The sequence below is a fragment of the Lissotriton vulgaris genome, chromosome 5 (assembly GCF_964263255.1).
Source record: "Lissotriton vulgaris chromosome 5, aLisVul1.2, whole genome shotgun sequence".
NCBI lineage: Eukaryota > Metazoa > Chordata > Amphibia > Caudata > Salamandridae > Lissotriton > Lissotriton vulgaris.
This window is the reverse complement of record NC_141693.1, coordinates 695813124-695830962: the sequence shown is the minus strand read 5'-3', so window position 1 is coordinate 695830962 and position 17839 is coordinate 695813124.

The following is a 17839-nucleotide window of genomic DNA, read 5'->3' as shown; positions in this document are numbered from 1 at the left end:
AACCAAGCACCAGTCTCTGCACACTGAATGCCAAACACCAGTCCACGAATACTACCAGCCAAATGCCAGTCCATGTACGCTACCAGCCAAGCGTTAGTCCATTCACATTGCCAGCCAAGCACCAGTCCATAAAATTTGTATGCAAAAAAGAAAAAACAAACCAATTGTCAATAGATACAAAACTATAACTAAAAACACAGCAGCTCTAACTAAATACATCACACTAATGCCAACCATAAAATCTGAACAAAAAATAGAAAATGATACAGACATGTCAGTTTAATTTTACACTGACGGTTGCAACTCAAAACTCTGTTCCATGTGGTGCAATTTAAAACATGTGGGCACACACAGTCCAGGCTTAGAAGGACAATAAGGACAGTGCATATGCCTCTCCTTCTGGATGCCTCTTTGTTAACAGACTCTACGGGCCCGATTCACAAGGGTAAAGTTAGAGAAAACTAAATATAGTTGGTGCCATCAAGGAACTAGTAGACCAATAGGAAGACAGCAGTAGCTTCCTCATCAGGCCCATCAAAAAAGTTAAAGTCAAGAACTTGTTTAGCTCATCCAGATTTGGGGGAGTCCAGAGGGTAGCTTTAGAGTGGGGCTTAATTCTGGCTCTATTGTCCCTCAAATTCTATTCAGCATACAAGTTAGTCTGCTAAACAATCTCATCCAAAAATACATCATCCATAAACCACTGCAAAACGTTTAAAGGCTAAAAATATTTACAATTTACTCTACACCCTGCAACACCACTAAAGTCAGGCAACACAGGCTGCACTATGTTAGGGTCAACCCAGAGTCCAGCACTTTCAATTGGAAGCCTTGCACCCCCAAGCTGCAATCCAGATGCCTCTTGCTACATTATAGCGGTACAAAAAGGGGGTAGTGATGGACGGAGCATCTGAACCAATCAAACACTCACACCCAGTCAACGGATCTGGGTTTGATCCATCACTGTTCTTTAGCCCACTCTGCCACCCCAGTTCAGACATGGCCATATGCAAATCAGTCTGACCCTGTGCCTCGTGGGAACAGTCCAGCCCGAACTGCCAAGCCATGCATTCCCTGGACCGGAAACAAGCTTCCTAGGACCAGTTTCTGGCATTACAGCCGTCTTCAGCCAAGCTTGCAGATCTGTTGACTGGGTGTGAGTGTTTGATTGGTTCAGATGGTCCGTCCATCACCATCCCCTTTTGTACCGCTTTGTTCGCAGTGGGCTAAAGAACGGTCATGAATTAAACCCAGATCTGTTGACTGGGTGTGAGTGTTAGGGGGACTCACCACTTGGTGAGTCCCCCGGACTTTGCTGGTCTGCACAAAAGCATCATTTCTATTCCTGTGTGGGTTGCTGTTGCCAAGGCTGGTTGGGCCCAATCTGGGCACTAATACTGCAGTACTCGATATCCTTTGTAGGAATGCTTGAATCCAGCTCCTGGTCAGCGTTGACACCTCCTGGTCCTTGTGGTTGCAGAGTCAAGCTTCACCTCTTCACACCTGAATCACCCGAGATTGGTAGGCATTCGTCTATCGTGCCCCTGGTTATTGGCAATTGACCCAGACTCTGTCCCCTCTGCTTTCAGGTTCCTCACATCTTCTATCCAGGCTTGGATGATCCAGGTAGCAGGACTTTGCAGCAGATCGCCATTGAAATCAACGACGATTCCTGATACCAAAAGACAACTATGCACCCGGTTTCCCAGGGTGAGGTACCTCGAGAACTCCAGTGCTCCCGTGGGTGTTGGCCCTAGAACCCCTTAAGTCTAAAGGGGTTTGCTCAAAGTCTTCTTCTCAGTGTCTTTAATCTTTACATTTCCAACCACAACTTTCCCCGTAGAAGATAACGGCGATTCGCGGCTTTGTTCTCACTCAGCAAACGTCCCCCGCGGGTACCCTGTGTCACTACCTTGGGTGGTTCCTTGTGGTCTCAGTGTATCTACAGGCTCTAGGCCTTGTGTCTAGTCAAGTTGTGGTTCTTATACCACTTTCTTAATATACGGTTTGGTACCCCACTTGGGCCCAATGTATTTTGTGCTATTTACTGAAGTTCTATTGCATTGAAATTGTGTACTTTGCTCTGTAATCACATAAAGGGATTACTAGAGATTTACAAAGGGGGTGGGGTCACACACTACTCACACACCGGCGGTGTCGCCCCTAAGGACTCTGGTCAATGTAGTAAAGTGTTCGCGATGCATCATCTTTCGATCTTCCGCTATCTTCGCTGTCTTGGCCATCCCTGGACACGTGTTTCGGGTATCACCCCTCGTCAGCAGGAATAGGCCGTTTACTGGGGTTGCCGAGGGCTGCCAATATCTGCCAGGTATAGTACCACTCAGGCGCGTAGGTGCGGGATCCCAGGCTCGTCAGCTCGCTGCTCAAGGGAGCTTTAAAGTTACAAAGGGGGGTGGGGTCGCACACTACTCACACACCGGTGGTGTCGCACCTAAGGACTCTGGTCAATGTAGTAAAGTGTTCGCCATGCATCATCTTTCGATCTTCCGCTATCTTTGCTGTCTTCGCCATCCCTGGACATGTGTTTCGGGGTATCACCCCTCATCAGCAGGGATAGGCCGTGTACTGGGGTTGCCGATGGCTGCCAATATCTGCCAGGTATAGTACCACTCTGGCGCGTAGGTGCGGGATCCCAGGCTCGTCAGCCCGCTGCTCAAGGGAGCTTTAAAGTTAAAAAGGGGGGTGGGGTCGCACACTACTCACACACCGGCGGTGTCGCCCCTAAGGACTCAGGTCAATGTAGTAAAGTGTAGAGGGGCGACACCGCCGGTGTGTGAGAATTGTGCGACCCCATCCCCATTTGTAGGATTACTAGAGAGTGTTTAGAAATAAATACATATATTTTATATATTTTATATATATATATATACCATGTGTAGTTCTCTGTTCATTTAGACATTCAAGAGGTTATAATATGGTAAACCAAGCTGCTTTACACTCCTTCAAGACTCCATAGCCTACACTAGGATAGCTTTCAATAAAGGTTGTCTTAAACCTATCATCAATAAGGGTTGTTTGGATTGGTGCAAGGTGCCCACTAGAATAGTGGACAGCATATGCCAGGCCAACTTCTCACATTGGTGTTCATCGGTTGGATTCAAGCTTACTAGTGCTTTATCAGATAGTCTCTTTGAGTGACTAACTGAAACCCACTATAGGTACATAGGTACATATAAATCAAGTTTAGAATTAAGTAAGTTCTACTGAACTTAGAGTTGTGTGTCAAGGTTCTAGCACACCCTTTCTACAATTCAAAAGAGAGTTCAGTAGTCCCACTAGAGTAGGTAGGTGTAGACACCACATCACACTAGTCTGTCTTCAAGGGCTGATGCCAGTGGCTCCAGATTAACTATGTATGACCATGTCTCCTTTCCAGAATTCTGCATACCAGAGCACAATAGTTAAAATAAACATTTCAACTTTTCCTCATGTCTCTGTCAGAACTTATTGTGCACTAGTGTGAGTGTGAGAGCAAAAGGGTGTGCGCTGCAACCCTGATTCCTGAGAGGATTGGGAATGTTGTGTTCTGGGGGTCTATTCACTTGTTCCTCTATGAGTGAGTAGAAGGACAAGAGAGACACTATAGCTAGCAGGTTCCGGATTCATGGCTACTCAGGTAGTAGGATGACTCAGTCACTGCCCACTAAGGTTCCATTATCCCAAACATAGTTCAATGATTCTGCAGAATCCCTGCAACAACCCAATGTGCTTTTCATTGAAATTTGACTCAAATACCATGAAATCTGAAAGTAGCAACAATCCCCGCACTGATCTGTGCATAAAGAGCAATATTATACAGTTTATGAATATGGTAATGGGAGTCCCAATTTTGAAGTGATTACCCTAATGGTCCTTGAGTTCTATCCAACAGACATTCATTGTTTTTGCTTGTCATCACAGCCACAATTTAATGTCCATACAAAAGGGTGATTAATAGTTATTTTATTTACTTAGCAATTAAGTGGCAACCAGCCAGGGCACGTTCCACACATCAACAGCCAGAAGAACATTATTCACACTTAAAACATACCAGTTCTCGAATAGACCTCATTCTATATTTAAAAAATACAACACATACCACAAAGCATTAAAAAGTATCTACTAAGTACAGTGTACACTGTATGCAAGAGTTGTAAAAAAAGACACCATTTGCTAAAAACACCCAAGTCCTGAAGGTGCTAAAAATCCTACTACCTGCACCTTTTAAAAGTTTAAAGATAGTCCATTTTCCCAAGCATAACAAGGACATATACATAGGTTAGTACCTGTGGCACATAGTCTTCTGAGTTATGTAGAAATTGTCATGCTGACACTCTTGTGTCTAATAACTCCAAGCTGCTTACTAAATATTAGTATCTACCACGAAGAATCTTACTCCTGTTGAAAACTTTTTCTGCAGTACCAAAAGGCTTGTATTGAAGATAATGAACACAAGTTGTTACTCTTGAATACAAAGATAGATAACATGTTCATTACCTCTACACACCTATTGCGTATTAGTAGCAGATGTCTTCTGTAAACAAACACACCCATTAGTGGTATCCATGTTGTAAAAAATTAGGTAGACAAGTAATATGGTACGTGCCCGCCACAATGTAATCTATAAAACTAACTAGCAGACTCATTGGATGATGTCATCAATGATCGCATCAATGACAGACATTCGCATTCACATTGGTGAAGACATTCGCACGCTTTGCAAGGACCCCCATTGTGGACCTGCATCCTCCGGTTCCCAGATTCTCGGACCAGGGCATTGCTCCCTCCTGACCCCCTATTAATAGGGCCACTATATCCCTAGAAAGCCACGAGGAATATTAAATTTTCTCTAAAAGCGACCCGCAGTATAACCTGATTGGGTCTCAAATTGTATTACTAACCCTTTAGGCAATTATTTCTTGTCCTGAGGATGAACCGATAATATGTGTGGTTCGAAACGTCGTCGACAATCAGTACACTAAGTGCAGAGTTAAAATATCATTTGAGCGTGCATATGTGTACAATGTGGATTATCATTTTTGTAATTTCCATTATTTGATAACCTGTTGTTGCCTGAATATTCCCCCCTGTCTGTCTGTCCCTCGAGTGTGTTGGTTGGACATCGGCTGGTGTCCCACTTCCATCGCACTGTGTGCGTCATTTCCTTGTTTCATACTAATTTTATTAAGAAATTAAATTGTCCGGCTGGACATTTCTAACAATATAGGTCTATTGAGTCTATATTTATTGCTGCAATTCCCTTCTTTCTAAGGACCGTTGTCTTTTGAAAATATGCATCAATGACATCATCAATAATGTAATTTGAGATGTCACCAGTGATGGCATCAATGATGTCACTGAGCACATCATGAGTCTTGTCATATGTGAGGTCATAGGCCGTGCATAGCGAGCCAACACCCCCATGCAGTCAAATCCAGGCTGTGCACGGCCAAGGGCCTGGTAGTAGAGCCTGGCCCTGGGGACCCCATTACCAAGGGCTGTTGTTTGTCAATTAAAGGAGCAGGGGGTCACATGAACCCCTTCCCCAAGCCTTTGTCGGCCCGGTGACCCCATTCCCCAGGTCGTCTTCTTTTAATATATGGAAAGGGGGTCATGTAGCACCCTACCCAAGCCTTGTTAGGCCCTGGAGACCCCATCCCCCTGAGCCACTCTTTTAAATAAAGATGGGGGGGTGCGAATGGCCCTCCTCCTGTGCCAATTTTGGCACTGGAGACACAATCAACTGGGGTCTGGTGTAATTTGTTTAGGGAGGGGGCACACAGCTTCCTTCCAGGGCCAAATTCGACCACAGGCAAAACATATCTTGGGACCTGGCATACTTTTAAGTGGGAGGGGCATATAAAGCCCCGCTCTACAGGCAGATTTCAGCCATGGAACACATCCACTGGCTCCAGGTGCATTTTATGGGGGAGGAGGGTATGCGGACCCCTCCCGGGGCCAATTTCAGCCCCGAGAGACCCATCCCCTGGGACCAGCTTTATTATCATAGGCAGAGAGGATACAGCCCCAGGCGAATTTCAGCCCCCGGGCCCAATGCCCGGTGCCCAGCATGCTGGTTTTGGGTGAGGGGATGCAGCACCCCCTCCCTTGGTGGATTTAGGCCACAGGGACCCCAACCTCTTGGGACTAGTGCAGTTTTCATGGGTAGGAGAGCATGCAGCCCTCCTCCCTCGGCTTACTTTGTCCACAGAGACCCCATCCCTGATGATGATGCAATAAAAGGTGGGTGCCCTGTCTCCACCCAGGGCACCCACCATGGTGTTGATTGGGGCTGCTGGGAGACCCCCAAGGCCCAAGTGGCCCCATTGTTCATGGCCACAGGAAGCAGCTTCTAAACAATATGCAGGTAACAGATCTAAAGTCCGCTCCCAACAGGTAGGAGCATTTTTGTTCATTGGCAAAACGGAACAGCCCACTGGAGGGTGAAGGAAATATATTAATTAACTGCGAACTCCTCACCTACTGGGGTATGATTAAAGACCACTAATTCCAGAATGCATTGTGCAATGAAACTTACCTGAATGAGCCTGTCAGGGATAATAGAAAGATCCTGTCAAATAACTGATGGTTTGAAGCGGTTTCTGTTGAGGGATGCAGTCGGCAGCCTGTGATCAAGGACTGATGAAGTTTGAAAAGCGTTAGGCTGAATGCCGAGATTTCATTACTATCAGTTTTGCCTGCGCCTGGGAACTCGCCGCAAGTGCTGCTTGGTTTCATGGGCAAGTGTTTTGGGATTAACAGAAACGGTGGTCCCACCGTGAAGTTAGCACCACTACAAGGAATGTGAAAGCGGGTCCGCCTGTCTTTTACAGAGAACATAATAGAGCGACGTGGGGCCTTTTTATACGTTCATTGGCAAAACTGAACAGCCCACTGGAGTGCTAAGGAAATGTAATAATTAACTGTGAACTCAACACCCACTGGGGTATGATCAAAGACCGCTAATCCCAGAATGCATTGTGCTATGAAATTTATCTGAATGGGCCTGTCGGACCAATAATTAACTGATGGTTTGAAGCGGTTTCTGTTGAGGGATGCAGTCAGCAGCATGTGATCAAGGACTGATGAAGTTTGAAAGGTGTTAGGCTAAATGCAGAGTTTCCATTATATCAGCTTTGCCTGCACCTGGTAACTCAATGCGAGTGCTGCTTTGTTGCATGGGCAAGTGCTTTGGGAGTAATAGAAACGGTGGCCCCACCGTGAAGTTAGCACCACTACAAGGATTGTGAAAATGGGCCTGCTTGTATTTTTCAGAGACAGTAACAGCGCGATGAGGGGCCTCTTTATATGTTCATTGGCAAAACTGAACAGCCCACTGGAGGGCAAAGGAAATTTAATCATTAACTGTGAACTCAACACCCACTGGGGTGATCAAAGACCGCTAATCCCAGAATGCAGTGTGCTATGAAACTTAGCTGAATGGGCTTGATGGGGCCATTAAAAGGCTCCTCTTAATTAACTGGTGGTTTGAAGCTGTTTCTGTTGAGGGATGCAGTCGGCAGCCTGTGATCAGGAATGATAAAGTTTGAAACGTGTTAGGCTGAATGGCGAGATTCCATTACTATCAGCTTTGCCTGCTCCTGGTAACTCGCCATGAATGCTGCTTCGCTGCTTGGGCAAGTGCTTTGGGATTAATATAAATATATAGGTAGTGGATGTGTGATTGCATGAGTGCATGTGTAGTGCCTGGGTGATTGGAGAAGTAGATGTGCACTACATGAGTGATTGCATGAATGCATGGGTAGTGCCTGGGTGATTGGAAGAGTGCATGGGTACTGACTGGGTGATTGCAATGTTGCAGGGATAGTGTCTGCATGATTAGAGGAGTGCATAGATAGTTCCTGAGTGACTGAAGGAGTGCATGAGTAATGCCTGTTTGATTGCATGAGTACACAGGTAGTGCCTGGGAGATTGGAAGAGTGCACAGGTAGTGCCTGAATGATGGGAAGACTGTATGGGTAGTGGTTGGGTGATTGCATGCGTGCAGCAGAGGTGCCTGAGTGCATGTGTGAGTGCAAGGGTAGTGCCTGAGTGGTTGCATGAGGGCATGTGTAGTGTTTTGGGGATTGGAGAGTTGCATGGGTAGTGCCTGGGTTATTGCATGAGTGGATAGGTAGTGCCTGAGTGATTGTAGGAGTGCAGGGTAAGTACCTGGGAGATTGCATGAGTGCATCGGCAGTGTCTGAGGGATTTTATACATTCATGGGTACTGCCTGGGTGATTGAGGAGTGCTTGAGGAATGCCTGGGTGATTGCATTACTGTAGGGGTAGTGCCTGGGTGATTAGATGAGTGCTTGGGTAATGTCTGGGTGCAAGGAGAAGTGCATACATAGTGCCTGGGTTATTGCATATGTACATGGGCAGTAGCTGGGTGATTTTATAAGTGCATGGGAACTGCCTGGGTGATTCGAGGACTACATGGATACTGTGGGTGATTGGAGAAGTGCAAGGATAGTGTCTGAATGATTGAGGGAGTGCATAGCTAATGCATGGGAGATTGCATTAGTGCAGGGGTAGTGCCTGGGTGATTGAAGGAGTGTATGAGTAATATCTGGAGGATTGAATGAGTGCAGGGGTATTGTCTGGGTGATTGGATGAGTCCATGGGTAGGGCCCGAGTGCATGTATGAGTGCATGTATGGTGCCTAGGTTGTTACATGAGTGCATAGGTAGTTCCTGGGTGATATAATTGAGTGCAGGGGTAGTGCCAGGATGATTGTAAAAGTGCATAAGTAGTGCCTGGGCGATTTTATAAGTGCATGGGTACTGGTTGAGTGATTGGGGGAGTACATAGATACTGCCTGGTGAGTGGATGAGTACAAGAGTAGTGCCTGGGTGATTGGAGTGGTGCATAACTTACACATGGGTAATGTCTGGTGGATTGGAGGAGTACATAGGTAATGCCTGAGACAATTCGTGAGTGTAGGGGTAATGTCTAGCTGATTACATGAGTGTAGGGGTACTGCCTGGGTGATTTGAGGAGTGAATACATAGTGTCTGGGTGATTTTGTAAGTGTATTGGTACTGGTTAGGTGATTGGAGAAGTGCATGGATAGTGCCTATGTGACTGGAAGAGTGCCCAGGAATTGCCAGGCTGATTGGAAGACTGCATGGGTAGTGTTTGGGTGATTGGAGGAGTGCATTGGTAGTGTCTGGGTTATTGCATGAGTGCCTAGGTAGTGCCTGGGTGATTACATGAGTGCAGGGATAGTGCCTGGGGGATTGTATGAGTTCATAGGTAGTGCCTAGGTGATTTTATAGGTATATTGGTACTGGCTGGGTGATTGGAGGAGTGTATGGGTATTGCCTGGGAGATTAGATCAGTGCAGGGGTAGTCTCTGGGTGATTAGAGGAGTGCAAGGTAGTGCCTTGGAGATTTTATAAGTGCTTGGGTACCAGCTAGGTGATTGGAGTAGTGCATGTATAGTACCTGGGACATTGGTGGAGTGCAAGGGTAGTGCCTGTGTGGTTGCATGAGTGCAGGGGTAGTGCCGGGGTGATTCCATGACTGTATGAGTAGTACCTGGGTGATTGAAGAAAGGCAAGGGTAGTGCATGGGTGATTATATAAGTGCATGGGTAGTGGCTAGGTGATTGAAAGAGTGCAGGGGTAATGTGTGGGTGATTGGAGTAGAGCATGGGTATGGCATGAGTGATTGAAGGAGTGCATGAGTAATGCATGGGTGACTGCATGAGTGTAGGGGTAATGTTTGGGTGATTTGAGGAGTGAATGGGTACTGTCTGAGTGATTGAAGGAGTACATGGGTAATTAATGCCTGGGTGATTGCATGAGTGCAGGACTAGTGCCTGGATCATTGGAAGACTGCATGGGTAGTGCTTGTGTGATTGCATGAGTACAGCACAAGTGCATGGGTGCATGTTTGAGTGCATAGGTAGTGCCTGAGTAGTGTCTGGGTGATTTGAGGAGTGCATCAGTAGTGCCTGGGTTATTGCATGAGTGCAGGGGTAGTGCCTGGGTGATTGCATGAGTGCATGGGTAGTGCCTAGGTGATTTTATAAGTGTATGGGTACTGGTTGGGTGATTGGAGGAATTCATGGGTAATGCCTGGGTGATTGCATAAGTGCAGGAGTAATGTGTGGGTGATTGGAGGAGTGCAGTAGTAGTGCATGAGTGATTGCATGAGTGCATAGGTAGTGCCTGGGTGATTCTATAAGTAAATGGGTAGTGGCTTGGTGATTGGAGGAGTGCAAAGATAGTGCCTGGGTTATTGCATGAGTTCCTTGGTAGTGCCTGGATAATTGCATGTGCGCAGGGGTAGTGCCTGGGTGATTGGAGAAGTGCAAGGGTAGGGTGGGGGTGATTGCATCAGTGCAGGGTTAATGTGTGGGTGATTGGAGGAGTGGTATGGCCCGGGTGATTGAAGGAGTACATGAGTAATGCCTAGGTGATTGCATAAGTGCAGGGGTAGTGCCTGGGTGATTGGAAGAATGCACAGGCAGTGCCTGATCATTGGAAGTCTGCATGGATAGTGCTTGGGTGATTGCATCAGTACAGCAGAAGTGCCTAAGTGCATGTATGAGTGCATGGGTAGTGCTTGAGTGATTGCATGAGTGTATGAGTAGTGTTTAGATGATTGATTGAAGGAGTGAATGGGTAGTGCCTGGATTATTACATGAGGGCATAGGTAGTGCCCTGGTGATAGCATGAGTGCAGGGTTAGTGCCTGGGTGATTGCATGAGTATATAGGTAGTGCTTGGGTGATTTTGTAAGTGTATGGGTACTGCCTTGGTTATTGGAGGAAGTGGTGATTGCATGAGTGCCAGGGTAGTGCCTGGGCGATTAGAGGAGTACATATTTAGTGCCTTGGTGATTTTATATGTGCATGGGTACTGCCTGAGTAATTGAAGGAGTGCATGGGTAATGCCTACGTGACTGCATGAGTACAAGGGTTGTGCCGGGGTTATCGCATGACTGCATAGGTAGTGCCTGGGTGATTGCAAAAATACAGGGGTAGTGCCTGGGTAATTTGAAGAGTGCGTGGATAGTGCCTGGATGATTGGAAGACTGCATGGGTAGTGCTAGGGTGATTGCATGAGTGCATCAGAAGTGCCTGAGTGCATGTATGAGTGCATGTGAGGTGCTTGAGTGATTGCATGAGTGCATGAGTAGTGTTTTGGTGATTGGAGGGGTGCATGGGTAGAGCCTGGGTGATTGCCTGAGTGCAGGGGTAGTGGCTGAGTGATTGGAGGAGTGCATGGATACTGCCTGAGCGATTGAAGGAGTGCATGGGTGATTGGAAGTGTGTAACTCTCCCTTGAACTTCTTCAGCTAGTACTTCTTCCACATTTCTAGGAACCATCTTTTCTTTTTCAAGTGTACAGCCATCTTTTATCTCATAACATTGACCACTGGTATCAACTACATGAACTAATGTACTTTGTTGAAAATAGCTTTCTTCATTAAAAATGGGCTGAGTACTAGAAGTAAATTTCAATTCACCCGAACATTTTTGCTAAGATTACTTCTATTAGCCAGTCTTTTTTTTTGTTTTTCTCCTTCATAAAGTGCATTGTTTTATGCAATGTTTTCATTCTCTTCAATACCAGTATAATTTTCTTTTCAATTCAAAATCTTTTCTACTACAGTTTCAATCTGTTGTTTTTTCTTGTAAGATGCTGATCATCTTTTATATTTTTCACAATCTTTCAATACATTTTGCAGTACTCTACTTTTATAGATTCTCTTCCTGATGTCTTTATATTCTTTCATCCTTCTTTTAAACATGGATTATTTTCCCACAACCTGATTTTCCATTAATATGTCCTTTTTTAGTTTCCTTCCGATTGTTTGTACAATTTATCTTTCTCTTTTCCGCATTTTGAAAATTCATTACGTTCTTTAAAAGACTTTTAACAAGTTCTCTTACCAGAAGTCTTTTTCTTCAATGTCACATTTTGATCTTCATCTCATTTCTGTTTTTCTGTTTCCTTTAAAATGCACTATTTTTTCCTTTTTTTTCTTTTGATCTTTTGATCTTTTCTTGTCATACTCAATCTTTATTACTAATAATGGTGAATATCCGACAAAAAGAAAAGTTTAAATAGTTTCTAAAAATAATTTTATATTAATAAAATAATTGACAACAGCATGTGGGAGAACACCGCTGACATCTCAGGAAAGGTTTGCTGCTGGCATTCTGGGAAATGCAGTTTCTTGTAGCTCGCTCCGATATTTTATAGTGTTTCGCCAAGGTTGGCACAGATAGTGCTGATCTCTACACACGTGTTTCTGGTACCGGACCTGATTTAATGTTTGGCAGCCTACTCAGCAAACCCCAAAATTCAAGACTGTATTCTCTATTGATGACAGTTAATAAACCAGAAACACATGTCTAGAGATCAGCACTATCTGCGCCAACCTTGGTGTAATACTCGAAAATATTGGAGCGAGCTACAAGAGACTGAATTTCCCAGAATGCCAGGGGCGCACCTTGCCTGAGAGGTCAGCAGTGTGCTCCCACATCATGTTGTCTATTTAAAGTACTCCCGTGAGTTGTTGAGCTGACAAACTCATGGATGAAGCACCTGTGCGCCAGTGAGAAGTACCAGGCCTGATATAATATTTGGCAGCCTACTCAGCAAACCCCAAAATACAAGACTGTATTCTCTACTGATGACGGTTAATAAACCAGAAACACGTGTCTATAGATCAGTACTATCTGCGCCAACCTTGGCGAAACACTCGGAAATATTGGAGTGAGCAACACGAGACTGCATTTCCCAGAATGCCAGGGGCGAACCTTGCCTGAGAGGTCAGCGGTGTGCTCCCACAATCTGTTGTCTAATTAAAGTACTCCCTTGAGTCGTTGAGCTGATGAGCTCGTGGATGAAGCACCTGAGCGCCAGTGAGAGGTACCAGACATGATATAATGTTTGACAGCTTACTCAGCAAACCCCAAAATGCAAAACTGTATTCTCTACAGATGACGTTAATAAACTAGAAACACTTGTCTAGAGAGCAGCACTTTCTGCGCAACCTTGGCGAAACACTCGAAAATATCAGAGCAAGCTACAAGAGGCTGCATTTCCCAGAATTCCAGGGGCGGACTTTGTCTTAGAGGTCAGCGGTGTGCTCCCACATCCTGTTGTCTATTTAAAGTACTCTCATGAGTCGTTGAGCTGATGAGCTCATGGATGAAGCACCTGCGCACCAGTGAGAGGTACAGGACCTGATATAATGTTTGGCAGCCTACTCAGTAAACCCCAAAATACAAGACTGTATTCTCTACTGATGACGGTTAATAAACTAGAAACACGTGTCTAGAGATCAGCACTATCTGTGCCAACCTTGGGGAAACACTCAAAAACATCAGAGCGAGCTACAAGAGACTGCATTTCCCAGAATGCCAGGAGTGAACCTTGCCTGAGAGGTCAGCGGTGTGCTCACACATCCTGTTGTCTATTTAAAGTAATCCTGTGAGTCGTTCAGCTGAAGAGGTCGTGGATGAAGTACCTGCGTGCTAGTGAGAGGTAACAGCCCTGATATGTTTGGCACCCTACTCAGCAAACCCCAAAATACAAGACTGTATTCTCTACTGATGACGGTTAATAAACAAGAAACATGTGTCTAGAGATCAGCACTATCTGCGCCAACCTTGGCGTAACACTCGAAAATATCGGAGCGAGCTATTAGAGACTGCATTTCCAAGAATGCAAGGGGCAAACCTTTCCTGAGAGGTGAGCGGTGTGCTCCCACATCCTGTTGTCCTATTAAAACAATTGTATACACATATTCTCATCAATTAATAAGTGCTTTTAATTGCATTGCAAAGCTATGTCAAATACTACACAATCCTACACTAAGAAGACATTACAACCTCCACACCAAATGAGAGAGCACAACTAAAGGATTTCTCTACTACTACCCAATCAAAGGTAAAGTGTAGTCTGTCCAGTTTTAAGGCCTGCATGGTCATAGGATTGAGGTCTCTACTTGCACATGTATTCTCATATGTGTCATACATTTGAAGATGCTTTACACATAAAACAGAATTATACATCTATTTGTATGCTTCTTTCATATATGATGCACTACCAAAAGGTACAGATTCATACATGCATGGATTCAGGAAGATGGTGAGACTTACAGCAGATACATGTGAAATGTTGCTGCTTTTTTTTTACCTATATTCAATACCTAACTCTTGCCTCTTTCTGCACACCTTCTTCACTTTTTCTGTACCTTTCTTGCCCCTTTCTACATCCCTGTTCCCTTTTTCTGTACTTCTTTTGCCTCTTTCTGCACCCTCTTTTTATGTTTCTGCACCAGTCTTTTGTCTGTTTTTGAACTATCTTGCCTCTTTCTATACTTATCTATACTTATCTTACCTCTTTCTGCACCTCTGTTGCTTGTTTGTGCACTTCGCTTGCTTCTTTCTATACCTCTCTTGCTTCTTTTTGTACCCCTGTTGCCTCCTTATGCACCCTTCTTCCCTCTTTCTTCACTTCTCCTACTAACTTCTGTAACTCTCTTGCCTCTTTCTGCACCCCTCTTGCCTCTTTCTGCACCTCTGTTGCTTCTTTTTTCACTTCTCTTGCCCTGTTGTGCACCGCTCTTGTCTGTTTATGCACCGTAATTTGTTCTTTCTGAACTGTTCTTGCTTCTTTCAGGACCCCTCTTACCTGTTTCTGCAACTCTCTTGCCTCTTGCTTCAGTTCTCTTACAACCTTTTGCATCTCTGTTGCTTCTTTCTGAACTTCTCTTGCCTCTTTCGGCTCCCCTCTTTTCGGTTTCTGTACATCCGTTGGCTCTTTCTACACTACTCGTTTATTTTTGAATATTTCTTGTGAATGTTGGTACCCCTCTTGCTTCTTTCAGCATACCTTTTTCTTCCTTCTGCACCTCTGTTGCTTCTTTCTACCCATCTCGTGTAAATTTCCGCACCTCGTTTGCCTCTTTCTGTACCCCTCTTGCCTCTTTCTGCACTTCTTTTGCTTTTTTCAGCACTACTCGTGCCTCTTTCTACACTCTTCTTGTCTCTTTCTGCTTCTCTGTTGTTTCTTTCTGCAATGCTCTTGCTTCTTTCTGCACATCTTGTGTACATTTTTTGTACCCCTCTTGCTTACTTCTGCACTTCTGTTGATTCTTTCTCTACTGGTTTTGCTTCTTTATGCACATTTGTTGCCTGTTTGTACAACTCTCCTGCCTCTTTATGTAGTTCTCTACCCTCCTTTTGCAATTCTTATGCTTCTTTCTACACTACTCTTGCATCTTTCTACACTCTACTTGTCTCTTTCTGCACTTCTGTTGGTTCTTTCTGCACTGCTCTTGCCTCGTTCTGCACCCCTCTTGCCTCTTTCTACACCTCTGTTGCTTCTTTTTCCACTTCTCTTATCTCTTTCTGCACCCCTCTTGTCTGTTTCTGCACCTCTGCTGGTTCTTTCTGCACTGCTCTTGCTTCTTTATGGACCTTGCTTGCCTCTTTCTGCAACTCTGTTGCCTTTGTATTCAGTTCTCTCACCTCCTTTTGCACCTCTATTGTTTCTTTCTGTACTTCTCATGCCTCTTTCTGCACCCCTCTTATCTGTTTCTGCAACTCAGTTGTTCTTTCTGCACTGCTCTTGTTTCTTTTTGTACCTCTCTTGCAAACATAGGTACCCCTCTTGCTTCCTTCTACACATCTTTTTCTTCCTTCTGCACCTCTGCTGGCTCTTTCTTCTCTGCTCCTTCTTTATGCCCCCCTCTTACCTCTTGCTGTACCCCGCTTCCTTCTTTCTGTACTTCTCTTGCCTCTTTCTGCACCTCTGTTGCTACTTTCTGCACTTCTCTTCCCTCTTTCTGCACCTCTGTTGCTTCTTTTTGTACTTCTCCGGCTTCTTTTTGTACCTCTCTTGCTTCTTTTTGCACCCCTCTTGCCTCTTTCTGCACCCTTCTTCACGCATTCACCTCATCCTTTGTCTCTTACTGTACCCCTGTTCTCTTTTTTCTGTACCGCTTTTGCCTTTTTCTGTACCTCTTTTGCCTGTTTTTGCAACTCTCTTGCCTCTTTATGTAGTTCCATTCCCTCCTTTTGCACCTCTGTTGCTTCTTTCTGCACTTCTCTAGCAAATGTCTACACCCCTCTTGCCTACTTCCGCACCTCTATAGGTTCTTTCTGCACTGCTCTTGCTTCTGTATGCACCTCTTTTGCTTGTTTCTGCAACTCGCTTGCCTCTTTCTGCAGCCCTATTGCTTCTTTATGCACCTCAGGGGCTTCTTTTTGCACTTCTCTTGCCTTTTTTGTGCACCCCTCTTGTCTATTTCTGCACCTCTGTTGGTTCTTTCTGCAATGCGTTTGCTTCTTTATGGACCTCTCTTGCCTGTATCTGTAACTCTCTTGCCTCTTTCTGCAGTTCTCTTACCTCCTTCTGCATCTCTGTTGCTTCTTTCTGAACTTCTCCTGCCTCTTTATGCACCCCTATTGTCTGTTTCTGCATGACTAGTTTCATTTTGCACCTTTCTTGCTTCTTTCAGCATACCTATTTCTTCCTTCTGCACCTCTGTTGGTTCTTTATGTACTACTCTTGCTTCTTTATTAACACATCCTGCCTCTTTCTGCATACCTCTTCCCTCTTTATGTTTTTCTCTTGCTCTCTTGCCTCGTTCTGCACCTCTGTTGCTTCTTTCTGTACTTCTCTTGCCTCTTTCTGAAACACTGTTGCTTCTTTTTAGAATTCTCTTACCTCTTTCTGCACCCCTCTTATTTGTTTCTGCACCTCTGTTGGTTCTTTCTGCACTGTTCTTGCTTCTATCTCGACCTCTCTAGACAGTTTCTGCAACTCTCCTGCCTCTTTCTTCAGTTAGCTTTCCTCATTCTACACCTATTTTGCTTCTTTCTGAACTTTTCATGCCTCTTTCTGCACCCTTCTTGTCTTTTTCTGCAACTCTGTAGATTCTTTCTACACCTCTCTTGTACATATCTGTGCCTCTGTTGCCTCTTTCTAAACCCCTCTTTCCTCTTTCTGCACTTCCTTTGCTTCTTTCTGCACTACTCATGCCTCTTTCTACACCATTCTTGTTTATTTTCTTTCTACATCTCTGCTGCTGTTTCTTTCTGCAATGCTCTTGCTTCTTTTTCCACATCTCATGTGCATTTCGGCACCCCTCTTGCCTACTTCTTCACTTCTGTTGATTCTTTCTCTACTAGGCTTGCTTCCTTATGCACATCTTTTGCCTGTTTCTTCAACTCTATTGCCCCTTTATGTAGTTCTCTTCCCTCCTTTTGCACCTTTTTTGCTTCTTTCTGCACATCTCTTGTAAATTTCTACACCCCTCTTGCCTACTTCTGCTCCACTATTGGTTCTTTCTGCACTGCTATTGCTTCTTTATGCACCTCTTTTGCCTGTTTCTGCAACTCTCTTACCTCTTTCTGCACCCCTCTTGCCTCTTTCTACATCTCTGTTGATTGATTCTTTTTCCACTTCTCTTATCTCTTTCCGCACCCCTCTCATCTTTTTCTGCACCTCTGTTGGTTCTTCCTGCACTGGTCTTGCTTCTTTCTGGACCTCTCTTGCCTCTTTTTGCAACTCTCTTGCCTCTTTATTTAGTTTTCTTGCCTCTATTGCTTCTTTCTGAACTTCTATTGCCTCTTTCTGCAGCCCTCATGTCTGTTTCTGGACCTTTGTTGGTTCTTTCTGCACTGCTCTTGTTTCCTTTTGCGCCTCTCTTGAAAATGTTGGCACATAAATGTCTTCCTTCTGTACCTCTGTTGGTTCTTTCTGTACTACTCCTGCTTCTTTATTATACCCCTCTTACCTCTTTCTGCACCCCACTTCCCTCTTTCTGTACTTCTCTTGCCACTTTCTGCACCTCTGTTGCTA